Source organism: Saccostrea echinata, unplaced genomic scaffold (genome assembly GCF_033153115.1).
Source record: "Saccostrea echinata isolate AGI-Se365-2 ecotype Australia unplaced genomic scaffold, CSIRO_AGI_Sech_v1 ptg000001l, whole genome shotgun sequence".
Taxonomy (NCBI): domain Eukaryota; kingdom Metazoa; phylum Mollusca; class Bivalvia; order Ostreida; family Ostreidae; genus Saccostrea; species Saccostrea echinata.
In genome coordinates this window covers 6,632,282-6,646,460 of record NW_026889750.1, presented here as the reverse complement: position 1 = coordinate 6,646,460, position 14,179 = coordinate 6,632,282, and the positions used below count along the sequence as shown (strand labels likewise).

Genomic DNA, 14,179 nt, shown 5'->3' with positions numbered 1-14,179 from the left:
TTAAATATACTCATCAATAAATTATAAGTAAGCTGTGCAGAGAAACAAGACAGAAAAAAAGGCTTAGAAGTATTTTGAAGTTTTGATTTTATTGTAAGATTATGCTTAATGTTATTGAAAAATAATTTAACTGTAGTTGTCATGTTTTGCAATAGATTTGCTTTACATGCAAGTACCTGTTATTGAAAAACTTTTTTAATTATGAATTACACTTAGTTATTTTTTATTTTTTCAAACTACCATATCCAGATTTTAGCAACTTTTGATAGAGGGAATTTTAAACCTAATAGATAATTCACATGCAGAGGAAAGCAAAAGATGTTAAGTGAATGCCTTGAACAGCTATACTTAAACGTGTACATAAAACTTTTTGATTCTGATTCTTGGTCTAACAAACATGTACATATAAAAAACCTTTAAGGATTAAAATTATTTGTCATCTTATTCCTTGATAGAGAGTAATGAAAAAATTCCGTCAATATAGAAATTTATTCCAACAGTTTCGAAACTTCATAAGAAGAGCTTATATGCGATATTAAGGTGTCCATCGTCTAGCTGTCTGTCTGTCCGTCTGTCTGTAAACAATTTTTCAAAATGCTTCTCCTCCTACAGTTTTAGTCTGATTTCAATATAACTTGGTACAAAAGTAGACTACATTAAGATACATAACTTAATTGATCCTTTTTTAATTTTGTTAAGCGGTGTTGCCATGGTTACTAAAAGTAGAATTTTCTGGGAAGTTCCTTTGAAACAATCCTTCTACAGTTTTGGTTTGATTTCAATATAACTTTGCACACTAGTAGACTACACAAAGACACTTAACTTAGTGCATCGGTTTCTGATTTTGATGAACGATGTTGCCATGGTTACTAAAAACAGAAATTTCTGTGAATTGTTTTGAAACGCTACTCCTCCTACAGTTTGGGTTTGATTTCAATATAACTTGGCACACAAGTAGACAACACTAAGATACATTATTCAGTGCATCAGTTTTTGATTTTGTTGAACAGCGTTGGCATGGTTACTAAAAATAGAAATTTCTGTGAAATTCCTTTAAAATGCTAATACTCCTATAGTTTTGGTCCGATTTCAATATAACTTGGCACACAATTAGACTACCCTAAGAGACATAATTTCTGATTTTGATGAAAAGTTACTAAATATACAAATTTCTCTGCAATTCAAAATTTCAATTTTTCAAAAAAATTCAAAATGCTGCTCCTTCTCTAATTTTGCTTTAATTTCAATGTAACTTGGCAAGCAAATAGATTACACTGAGATATATAATTTCTTTTTCAGTTGTTTTGATTTGATGAATAACGTTGCCATGGTTACTAAAAAAGAATTCTGTAAAAATCTTTTAAAAGGTTACTCTTTCTACAGTTCTAGTATGATTGCAATAATCTTGCTACAAAAAGAAACTAAACTAAGGATCATTACTCTATTTATTGCTGTTGCAAAGTTTCAAGTCCAAGTGCTACTTTTCCTTTGGAATAAGTACAAACCAGTAGAGCTACAGTCTCATCAGTGACTTCTGGTTTAACATTCTATTAATAATTATCTGAATAAACAGTTAAAATTTAGGGAAAAAAATCATACATGGCGGGGATGTTTTAGTATTGGAATCATAACTTCATAGGACAATTTATGAGCATTGCGGTCAATAAAACCCTTATTTTGCATAATGTTTCCCTAAAATATAAAAATACTAGTACATGTACAATACAAAGCCATAATAAAACTTTGAAAGGTTTTTAATAACAAAATTAAACAGTCAGGCAAGTCTGCAAGTATTTCAACAAGTTCCACGACACACAGAACAACTAACAGTACACTCAAGTCCATATTTCTATAGAACCACGAACGACTGTAGAAGCTTGATTTTCATTGACAAAGTATCATTTTAATGGAAGATACCGGAGCAGTAGACATGGTTGCCTAAACAATGTATTGTTTATCATAAAGGCAATGATCGTACATCAGCAATAAGATTTACAGAAGTCTTTGCTGGATATATTTCTTTGTTACCTTCCATTGGATAATTGGTGAGTAGCTAAATTGAACTGGATATCAGAATGTAGATTGATTTGTATTTACATGAATTGCTTTTAGTGCTATTTTCTGAGAGGCTTCCTTATATGTAAGGAATTAATGTACTTGGTAAGATCCAGTGCACGGTGTCTGTCACATATTATCATCCCTCTTCTTTGTTGCAGCAATATTCCTTGAATTCCTTTTTTCTAATGTGTATCACAGACGGTCTATAATTTTTAGTAAAACCACTATGCTCTTGTCTATGTCTAAAACTTGATTTCATCAGGTCTAAGTAGAGAAAGTTATTTGGAAGTCCGAGTTGTATATTTTGTAAATGTGGAATCAAATGTGTTGAATGCTCAGTAGCTTACAACAATATAAAGAAAAACAACAATATATCATGCAAAATGGACGTTGCTTACAACCAAAAGTTCAACTGAGGAGATACAGTTGTATATCTACATTGTTTTCCTGGCTTTTGAATTTGAATATTAAAACTTCATGAATTTTTAGAATTTGTTACTTAAGAGCCATTCTCTGTAACGACTTGAACTTTTATATAGAAGCTGTGGCACGCGTAGTCTCAGAATTTCTCCAAACTCTCTATGATAAAAGTCTTTGATACCGTAAACTCAAATCAGGCAGAAATTGGTTGCTACGTGTCATGGTTACCATGGCAACATGTCCTAAAGTTTGAAAAATGGCATTTTTCAACATCTTCAGAGTCCCACAGTTAACGTTTGCAGCAAAGCAAACAAGTGGCAATGATTGTTTCTGAAAGTTGAAGGCCTGATGTCTTAAATGCATGATAAACATGATTGGTAAATCAACTACTACATACGTTACTATGGAAACAAAGTATTCAAAAGTAATAATTTTGCTCATATAATTTTATAAAGTCATACACTTAAGAATAAAAAAAAAATATAGGTTGAAATGCAAGCAAATAATAGACAAAAGATCCTTGTAACATATACCAAGGAAGAAATATGATATTTCTTATAGGGTGGCAATGGTTGCCATGGTTTTAATACCAAGAAAGGATTTTAAATTTACTCTCTTAGTGATTAAATTTAATCCTATCTTTTTAAAAAGCATATTTCTATATAACAAATGATCAATTTTTAAAGATGTTTATGTGACCCTAATTCTCACATTTCAAAAAATTCAAATTCAATTCTTTAAATAGAGCGTTGCTATGGAAATAAGCCGAAAAAATCTGCATAAAAATCTGAAAAATATTCTGTTTCCTTGGATACGTACCCTTTTATGTAGATTCCCAAAACTTTTATGATTGGTAAATATGAACAACTAACCTGACTTTCAATTTTGACTGCCACCCAATCTCTAACTGGATGCAAAAAGCTGGCACATAGGGTTTAATATTGATATAAAATTAACAAAATCGGACATTTTCCCTTCTTGGTTACCATAGCAACAGTGTTGTATTTTTCAACAAACGTTATCAATATATGATATTCAACTTTAGTTTTACCAGATAAGTACTATTCAAGGTGAGTCAAATAATATGTTTCTTGAATAAAAGGTAAGTAAATTCCTAAGGCAGCAAAATAATATCACTTTAAACTACTGGTACATTGTTTCCATGGTTACACTGCAAAGTAACAATTAATCCCATTTTTTCTTATGTTGTTGGTGTTGCAAGGTCCTAAGGATGTATATGTGCCAGTCATGAAATTTATGATTTTTCCTGAAGATAGTAGCATTAACCCAATCTTAGCAACACATTTTGGATGGTAACACTGTGTTACCATTGCAACCATAAAAGTTATTTTTAGAATAATATTGCCAATACCTAATTACTTAAGGTCAAATATTTTTATTGTTTTTTTTTAGGTTGTTGATTGAGTTTGATCATTTAACACCTATCATTAGTGAATATTGAGCGTTTTTCTGCATTTTTCAGCATCTAGAATGTATTCCAAATGTACCCATGGTTACCACTTACTTAGAGATAAATTCTAAATAGTTTCTTTATAGCATAAGTGGCAACAAGGTGTCAGGTTTTGGGGAGAATGGTTTGTTTGTTATTCTTATTCTTTATTAAGGCTTAATAAATATTCAAAGTAGCTGAAAATCTCAATTTTTCCAACTTTTCTGGCTGTTACCATGGCAACCAAGACACATAGCAACGAAATTTTATTTGATATATGTTTCTGGTGTCAAGTTGTAATAATGGGCAAAGTTTCATCAAAATCGGCGACCATGCGTGGCAAAGAAGTTTAAGTGGTTACAGAGAATCGCTATTAAGTACAAATTTGCATCGATCGATCGATCGAGAGAGAGAGAGAGAGAGAGAGAGAGAGAGAGATATTCTTAATCCTATGCAAAAGGGTTTTATTGCTATGACTTAAACTATAGAAGGAGATCTAATGACAAATTGTACCCTACCAGACCTTGAAGTTCCCTGATGGAACAAGGGGGGGGGGGGTTACCTCTGAAAATACAGTTACCATAACAAAAGTGTTACAGACGGACAAATGGACTAGTTAATAGCTTATCTTTGGAAGTATTTTTTTTTAATTAAGTTTAACTGACAAGTGCTACTTTTTTACGTGTCTGTCTTTTAAATGTCATCCCTCAAAAAACTGACCATTCGATCTTTGTGGACAATTTCTGTTGCATATTCCAGTTGAATAATTTATGTATTCAAAGCATGTATGACAGCTTTGAAAGTCGCCATCAGGATAAAGGCGACAATCCTCCACACAAATATTTAACGTATCTACAAAATATCACATGAAATTGGATAAAACAACGAGAGGAACAAACACTGTTTCATTAAAGATTGTAAAGTTTTAATCTAGGATATTTTTGACAATTCTTTTTCGGACTCCATGTGTTTTATTTCCAACTAAAATTTGCAAAACCTGTGATATTTTGATAACAAATATTTAGTTTAATAGCAACCTTACGAGACAACGTTTTTGTACTAAAACTGGTGAGAATTTGACTTGCATTTTGTAAAACTTCCAACGATGTCTATGAAATTGAATGTTCTCTATGCGGACTGATTTATATAGGGGGACCTAAAGGTTCACTAAACAAGAAAATGTCGGGGCATAGATTTAAAATAAATAATGGGACCATTTTAATAAATATTTCGATTCGATATCGCTATAAGAGAAGCATGAATGGACATCTCTTTCAAAATGACGGATTGGATTGATCAAACAAGTGTAAGCGTGTGAAAAATAAAGATCATAATTGTATTCATTAATAAACAGTGAAAGGACATAAGGACAAAGTTGCTATATTTTCTATAGTAAATTATATCGGTAAAATATATAAGGGGAATTGGGGGGGGGGGGGGCACGTGCCCAGGGTCCTATGGCTATGTTGTTTATTTTATTACAACGGTAGACAAATGTTCGGTTAGCAACATTCAGTGTCAATCTTGCTATGCATGGGCAAAATAATTACATATTCTATAATTATTGATAAGGAAACCGCTCGGGTCTCGCAAGATACATAACCAATCAATACACAAGTTTCAATACATGATGTAATGGCATGGAAAAAAGATATAAAAGTATTTAAAAATGATTAAAAAAAAATTAATTATTTTTACAAAAAAAAAATGCATCCTCTATACACTTTAAGGACTTTGAAAAAATCGTATAGCCTAAATGTACGAAAGCCTAGGCCTATTAGGATCAAACTACGGTAAAAAAAAAAAATAAAAGGCGTTATAACGCCTTTTCAAAAGGCGTTATAACGCGAAAAAAGGCGTAATAACGCCTTTTGAAAAGACGTTATAACGCGGAAAAAGGCGTAATAACGCAAATAAAGGCGTAATTACGCCTTTCCAAAAGGCGTTATAACGCGAAAAAAGGCGTTATTACGCCTTTCCAAAAGGCGTTATTACGCCTTTCCAAAAAGCGTTATTACGCCTTTCAAAAAGGCGTTATAACGCCTTTCTAAAAGGCGTTATTACGCCTTTCCAAAAGGCGTTATTACGCCTTTCCAAAAGGCGTTATTACGCCTTTCCAAAAGGCGTTATTACGCCTTTCCAAAAATTTATAATATAATTTATAACATTAAAACTATAATCTAAATATTGCATAAATAAAGATGGCTTTGGTTCAACCTTTCATATATTTACTATTTCAAAATAACGCCTTTCCATTTTTGGATACAACTCCTTTTCAAACAGGCCGGTAGTACGAATGTGAGTGGGGGGGGGGTCCCCAACCCCACTTTTGGGGAGAATAGTCTTGCTATATTTTAAATATAAAAAAAAATCATTAATTGATTGCCTTGGTCCCTTAACATTTTGTTGCAGTATGGTTAAACTCGGGCAAGTCATTGCATTTAAAAAAAGTTTTACCGAAAAATTAGAAAAAGTTTCCCCCCAAGTTTAGGCAGTTTATTTTTTTTCGGGGGGGGGGGGTCTTGTTTTTTTGTTTGCTTGTCAATTTTATGGGACCCCCCCCCCCACTTAAAAAGCACGGGCCTGTCAAAAACATAATTATGGCCTTTTAGAAAGGCGTAATAACGCCTTTTGGAAAGGCGTAATAACGCCTTTTTAAAAGGCGTAATAACGCCTTTTGGAAAGGCGTAATAACGCCTTTTAGAAAGGCGTAATAACGCCTTTTGGAAAGGCGTAATAACGCCTTTTGGAAAGGCGTAATTACGCCTTTATTTGCGTTATTACGCCTTTTTCCGCATTATAACGCCTTTTCAAAAGGCGTTATTACGCCTTTTTTCGCGTTATAACGCCTTTTGAAAAGGCGTTATAACGCCTTTCAAATTTTTTTTTACCGTAGTTTGATCCTAATAGGCTTTCGTATAAATGAGTACGTACATGTATTAAAATTACTTAGTTCATGTATGCCTTTTTAGTGTACACAGAAAATCTTGAAAGACATCGTAGTAGTGATAAAGAAAAATGCGTTCGCTTTCCCAATGGTGTATATTCCATATAGGCAAAAAGGCTGTAGCCTACACTTCATTTTCTTGATGCAAAAATAAAAAAAAATATTTATACATGTATTTGGTTGAAAAATGGGGGAAAGTTGACCATAAATCTTATTCATTTACCAGTTACTAGAATATATTTTCATCAAATGCAATAAAAGTATTTTTAGCAATCCACACTTTTATGCCTATCCAATTTTTACAGTATACAAAACTTTTGATTTTTATAGCTGGTTAAATCTAAAATTTAAATGTTACCCTGAAGTCGATATCAGACTATTAAAAATGACATCAACAGGAGTCTACTAATATGTTTGGGTTAGTAGGGAGTCAAACATAAAACATTTTAAAAATTATATTTAGATTATTCAGTAAAGAAGTTTCCATAACTTCCATGCACTGTGTAAGGATTTTAAAATTTCTCAATTTTATTACAAGTGGTCATGAAGATTTTAATTTCTGTATCATAAAAATATGTTTAAATGATTTATAATTATATTCACTGGAAAAATGACAATGATATATGTCTCCAAGATCGCAAAAAGTGAGCCTCCGAACCCCCCCCCCCCCTTCTATTGAGAGGGGGCGACTCCCTCCTTGCCTATCCGCAATTAGGCAATAATGCGCTTTAGGTGAAATCTGTGACCTCACATTAGTTTACACATTAGCCGAAGGGAATATACGCCACTGTTTCCCATTATGAGAAATACATAAAAACTGCTTTTCAATTAAGGCTTTGAATACTTGAATTAATTAAAAATCATATAAACAATACAGACTGGAATTTATTTTATTCCATATCAAATAGTTGATCAGTCTAACTGCACAAATTCACCCTTACATGTAATGAAATGTATCCTTAATTAAATTTCTGTGCAGTGTAAAGACGATCCTCAGCAATTCATATCAATAATTTATTACAGATTCCCTATTAATCAAACAAACAAAGATATTATTTTGCTTGTTTAATGTGGCGCTTCTGGCCGCGGTGACCAATTTGCTGGTGCTACCACAGGGCTGCCCCACAATCAACAATCAATACAACAAATGTGACGACCCAAATCGGGCGGATCATGCACTGGGTAGGTCACAAGTGCATGAACGTCACCAATTCAATAGCCGTGTTTCGAGTTCATCCGGAACAACGTTTTTATTTCTCGTTTAGTCACGCCATGTCAAAAATGTTCAGCAAGGAAACTTCCGGTTTCATAGCTATGGCAGAAGGAATCAATTTTTACGGCTTTCAAGTGCCAGATCTTAAGAAATATCTGCAAGATAGAGGTATTAGCTGCAGCATAGGCAGGAAAATAGATCTTGTGCGTTTATGTGAGCTTGCTGAGGAACTTCGTCTTGAGGTAATCGTTCGTTCACTGAAGCATTAACTGATCAGCTGATTAATACATTTCGTAGTCGGAACCGAGAACGACAAAAATAAAAGTATCTACCTTACAATTTATAAATTAAAAGATATGTTTTATTCAAATTTATTTTATTCATGGATGTTTTTTGTGGTTTAGCATAACCTGGTTAAACATATTATCATTCACCTTTCTGTATAATGATGACATAGGTTTTGACATCTACAAATGACGAAGAAGAGTACTCCGTGTTTGATGCAAGGCGCAGGACAGTGACAGTGGGAGACCAGAAAATTATTTTAGACCCTGTAAATGCTGTGACCGATTGGTAAGACTTTAATTTTTCACACTTTATGTAAAATTATATCTATTGACTAAGCTTTTCAGTATTGATACATCAAACCAAACAATTGGGGTAACACACACCTAAACCCACCTCAGTTTTCACAAAGTGAAATGAGCCCACATGATAGAGGCCTATTAAGAACATTTTTATAGCAATTTAACAATTAAGAAGTTGGAAGTTTAGATATTGTCTATATATTAACTAACTACTTTTGCAGGTGTAAGGATTTGGCCAGTATACCAGACTTTGAATCGTGTGATGTTTTGGTATACTTAATGAGGTGGTGTGGGTGGAGTCATGAACGACTAAGCCTTTATAAGCAAGATAATGGATATCGGTTACACATGGCTTGCCATATTGACGATGTCAAGGTTGCCTATCATGTCCACCAAGAATACCTTTACTTGAGGGCAACTTGCATGCCTGAGACAAGACAGACAGCCCTGCCTTATGATGTATGGATCTTGGCAAACAAGACAACAGGAGAAATTTTGTCTGGTGGATGCACTTGTGTGGCGTAAGTACATTCCAGTTTTTAGGTAACCTCATGTTAAATACATGTTGTTCTCTGTTTCCATGAAAGCATAATCTCTTGAAACTGATACAGCATATTTAATAATGTGAAGTCACAGTCTAATTATTGAAATTCAGGTTCATAAAATCTTAATTCTTATATTATTTTTTCAGGGATAATGGAACTTGCAAACATTGTGTTGCTTTTCTATTTTCACTAACAAGTTTTTGTGAGAGACACAGAGACCGAGGAACAGAGGTAGGCACTGATACACAGTGTATCTGGGATAAACCTAGAAAAAATCTAACCCCCAGAAGATCACCGACATAGACATGAGAGTGGACCAGACACATCCCCAACCAACATCTGCTACTGTTTACTTGTATGACCCGACAGTTCCCAGTCAAGGTCCCCTGGCCACTGTTTACTCGTATGACCCGACAGTTCCCAGTCAAGGTCCCCTGGCCAACCACGAGAATTACTTCTATGAATTATGTAGAGGTACAGGGGCTCTTCTTTTACAGACACTTTATGACAAGTCTTTCGAAAGTGATGATGACGATGATAATAATGTTGTACTTCCATCAATGTCAGATGTCTGCAAGAATATGCAACCTCCTTATGACATTTTTTCAGTTACCGAAAAATTGAAGAATATTTTTGATAAGAAAAAAATTACTGAAATTGAAGATCAAACTAAAGGGCAGAATGAAAATCATGAATGTTTTGAACACAGAATTGGTAGAATTACTGCCTCACATTTTTCATCAGTTTTGCATTTTAGATTTATAGAAAATGAAGAGAATTATATTTCAAAAATGATTATGGGGAAAACTTCAAAAGTATCTGTACCTTCTCTGGCATTTGGTAAGCTACATGAACCAGTCGCTAGGCAGCTTTATTTTGAGCAGTATAAAAAACAGCACAAACATGCAGAGATTAAGTTATGTGGTTTATATGTAGACTCAGATTATCCATTTTTAGGGGCTTCTCCAGATGGTGTAATTAAGTGCAATTGTTGTGGTGAAGGATTACTTGAGATAAAATGTTCCTTCTTGTATCAAAATAAAATGCCCAAAGATGCTTGTATTGATGACCATTATCATGTTGTCTTAGACGAAAATGAAAATATAAGACTGAAATTTGATTCTCCATGGTATGTACAAATTTAGGGCCAACTAGATGTGTGCCAAAAACAGTGGTGTGATTTTGTATTTTACACAAAAAAGGGCTTTATTGTTGATCGTATATATTTCGATGAACACATATTTAAGAGAATTATTGAAAAATCTCAGATTTTTTTTGAGAAGTACCTTTTTAGAGCACTAAGACAATTGTAAAAATAGTTATGTCAGCAGAAATATTATGTATTTAAAGTCTCAAACATACATTTTCAACTCTTGTAAAAATGAGACATTATGAACAATTTTCTTACTTTTTATTTGATTATCATTCAAGAAATATATGCTACTTGTTACATTGAAGTTCTTATACATGTATTTTATATCAGAAGTGAACACAATAAAAAAAAATATTTCTGAACACAGATGTCAGTTATAAGTATACATTCCAATATGGAACATCGATTCCTTACTTTTTGACCAAAGGTTCTTGAAGATTACAAAGAAATGCACATATGACAAGCATTTGATCAGCAAGTGGTTTTAAATTTGTTGGCATGGTGTTGGACATCATATGAAATGTTTTTAACCTTCCTATAGCCCTCTCTACATGGATGCGGAATTTTGCAATGTTCCTTGTTTTAAGTATTTCGGAGGCAGACAAATACTTACCTTTACCCCAGGAACACTTCTTTGTGAATGGAGGTATTATAAGTCTAGCTCTGCGTTGAAGCAAAAAATCCCTGATCAAAAATCCCCTGTCTGCCATTATTTCATCTCCAGCTTGTATGTTGTCTAGGAAACCACTTTCCTTAGTGATATACCTATCGGAAACATTGCCACCCCACAAATTTGATACAAATGTAAATGCACCAGAAGGTGACACACCTACCAGTGCTTTATAAGTATTATGTTGTTTATAGGAGCTAAATGTCTGAGACTGAGCAGTTGGATTTCTTGGTTTTTTGATGAAAAATTCAGTGCAGTCAATACAATTTACATTTGGAAATTTAGCTCTGAAAGATGAAGGCATGAATTTTTTAATTACATTTCCTGAGGGCCATTTTAATAAAGGTTTGAAGATTGTACACATGAAATTGATCCAGGTGGTGAAGACTTGAGAAACTCTTGAGGTGGATACGCCGAATAAATCTGCCATGACAAATGTAGTCAAAGCTAGTCGCAATCTGACCAGAGTTAAAACAAACTCCTGAAACCTGCTGAGCTTCCTCTTTGGGCCCGACTTTGCATTTAGACTGTCTTTCTGATAAAGTTTCTTTGTAGTACTCCCTTGTCCTGACCAATACTTCAAAGTTGGTGAAGCCTTTTCCAAAATTAAATATCTTAATAAATAAAGGGGAAAGTTATTTATTAGAAAATGTTATTTAATTATAGAAGATAAGATACCACAGTATTGATAAAATTTTGTAATATTAAAGACGCTTTGATCAACCTTTTTAGTGTTGTAAAAGACCATGTATTAACATTTATAATATCACTGAATTTAGTGTGCACCAGTTCATACCATATACACCATTTAGGATTTTCTTTGATGGTAGTCCAGTATACATCTTTACATTTTTGTCATCCTTCACAACTTTGTTTATAAAAAGCTCTCTCATGAGTTTCTCAGGATCCTCCAGTTTGGTTGACTTCTCCTCGAGAACCTTGATATCTGCAGTAGTGAGTGAGGTTTGGATTCCTATATCTCTGGTTGACATGTCATTACTGCAAAAACTACCACTGATGTAGCAGTGGTCCATGTCTACATGAGTACCTACAGTATATTTTAAATGTAAATTTTTGTGCAGTAAGCTTACCTCTCTTTAAGTTGCCAGAATTTTAAAATATGACATTTGATAGATAGCAATTAAAATGTTAATAATTCTTTTAAAAATCAAAAATTTTCACCTGTGTCAGGAAAAGATCCAGCTGTTGGACGCTCATGATCACTAACTTCTATTTCTTGAGTTATTGGCCAACTTCCATTCAATTCTCCAGAAACAAAAATGGAATTGTCATTATTAATCTGTGAATGCTGAAAAATAATAATCCTTAATTTAAAAAAAAAAATTAAAATTCAGTTTTCAAAAATACAATTAAATTATCAAATATTTTTATTGATCTGCAATGATAAATACTTGTGCACAAGTTTTGTTACTGAATTTTATATCAGCAAATAATCTTACATACAAGTACTCTTTCACTGGCAGCCAGGGAATCCACTGGGGGAGGAATTGAGATTTCAGATTGAGTGTCTTGTACAGTACACTTTTTCCTCTTGGATATTGAAGTTGTTGAAAGAATCTAAAGATAACAAATTATAAGCACTCAAGACTATAGTATGTGTCTCTCTAAATTGTAATACTCCATACCTATTTAAAATGTTAAAAGCACAAACAGTTCTTAATTTTGTGTTTAATCCTACAATATATCATAGCACATTATCATTTTCCAGTTATTTTGATGCAGGTTTGTAGAGCTATAATCTTGATTTTAAATTACATCAAAAGGAAATAGTGTGCACAACTATGCCAGGCAGACAGGCACCAGTCATTCGATACGTACAATCATGATACCTGATACTAACTTTGGGATGTTTAATAATCAAAACCATAACAAACCTTCAGACTTTCCTTAAAATTATTATATGCAAAGAGCTCTGGGTATGGATGATTTTCTGTTGGTCTGCCTTCCTTAAAATGAAGAGAGCATACTCTGTGATTTCTCTTTGGCTCATAATTTTCTCTTCTCAAGAGGTCCAGCCAGCGTTTTCTTTGTGCAGGCGCTTTTTTCTGGGTTGGAAAGGGATAAAATCTTACATCTTTCATGTAACCATATCTTCCCCTTTTTCTTTCATCAGAATTGCATCCCTCCGCAACGCAAAAATAGGATTTTGTGTCAGACGACATCGGGTAACTATCGTAAACAATCACAACCGAAAGTACCCTTGCTGAACATTTTCTGTAAATCACGTGATCGGCATAACTAAACGTAAATAAAAACGGACGTTCCGGATGAACTCGAAACGTGACTATTATAAATCAAGTTCAATCAATAAATCAATAATCCATCAAGTTCAATCAATCAATCATCATTCAATCCATCAATTCAATATCAATCAAGTCAACTGCTGGTCAATTACAAGCCAATGCACAAATTCAAATCCTGAATTCAATTTACATGTGCAATAGGATAAACAATGGAATGAGCGTAAGAATATGTGTTGCACTCCTCCAGTTGCGTTGAGGTGTGACGGAATACGCCACTTGCAAGGGCCATGAATACTCGTGTCTACCACGAGTAAGAATGGAACTGCAACCGCCACCAATGGGGGTGCCAAGAACCATGGTGACGGCGGCAGTACCTCAACGCAAATGGTCACCGTCGACCAGGGCCTGCTCATTCACCAATACAACTTATAAAACAAGTGACTTATTAGTCAATTACTATTCAATGCATTAAAACAAAATATGAATTTAAATCGTCAACGGTCATTGACCTATTCCGTTATATGTGTTGAAATGCAATTATGGACTTGTGAGAATAAAATAACTCCCCGTTTAATCTAAAATTGTGGATCCATACCTGCACTCTATTCCCTGTCCTGTTGTTTTATTTTATCGTATTACTTACCTACTAGGTTGTTACTCCTGTTATGCATTTTTATGGCTTTTATAAAAATTTAAACTATCTTTGCAAGTATTGGTTATAGTTGTACTAAAAAGTGTGGAGTTTATCAGACCCAAATTGAACAAAAACGAGATATTTACGTCATCTCTCAACTTAGAATACTTTTAAAAACAATATTTGTGTACTTAACCCCCCCTTCTCATTTCCCCAGCTGCATAAATCATATTTCCTC

General features: G+C 33.6%; 1 pseudogene; it reads right to left on the bottom strand.

Moving 5' to 3' along the window:
* Positions 1–11,898: 11,898 nt before the first annotated feature.
* Positions 11,899–13,226, bottom strand: LOC133180984 (uncharacterized; annotated as a pseudogene).
* Positions 13,227–14,179: the final 953 nt, after the last annotated feature.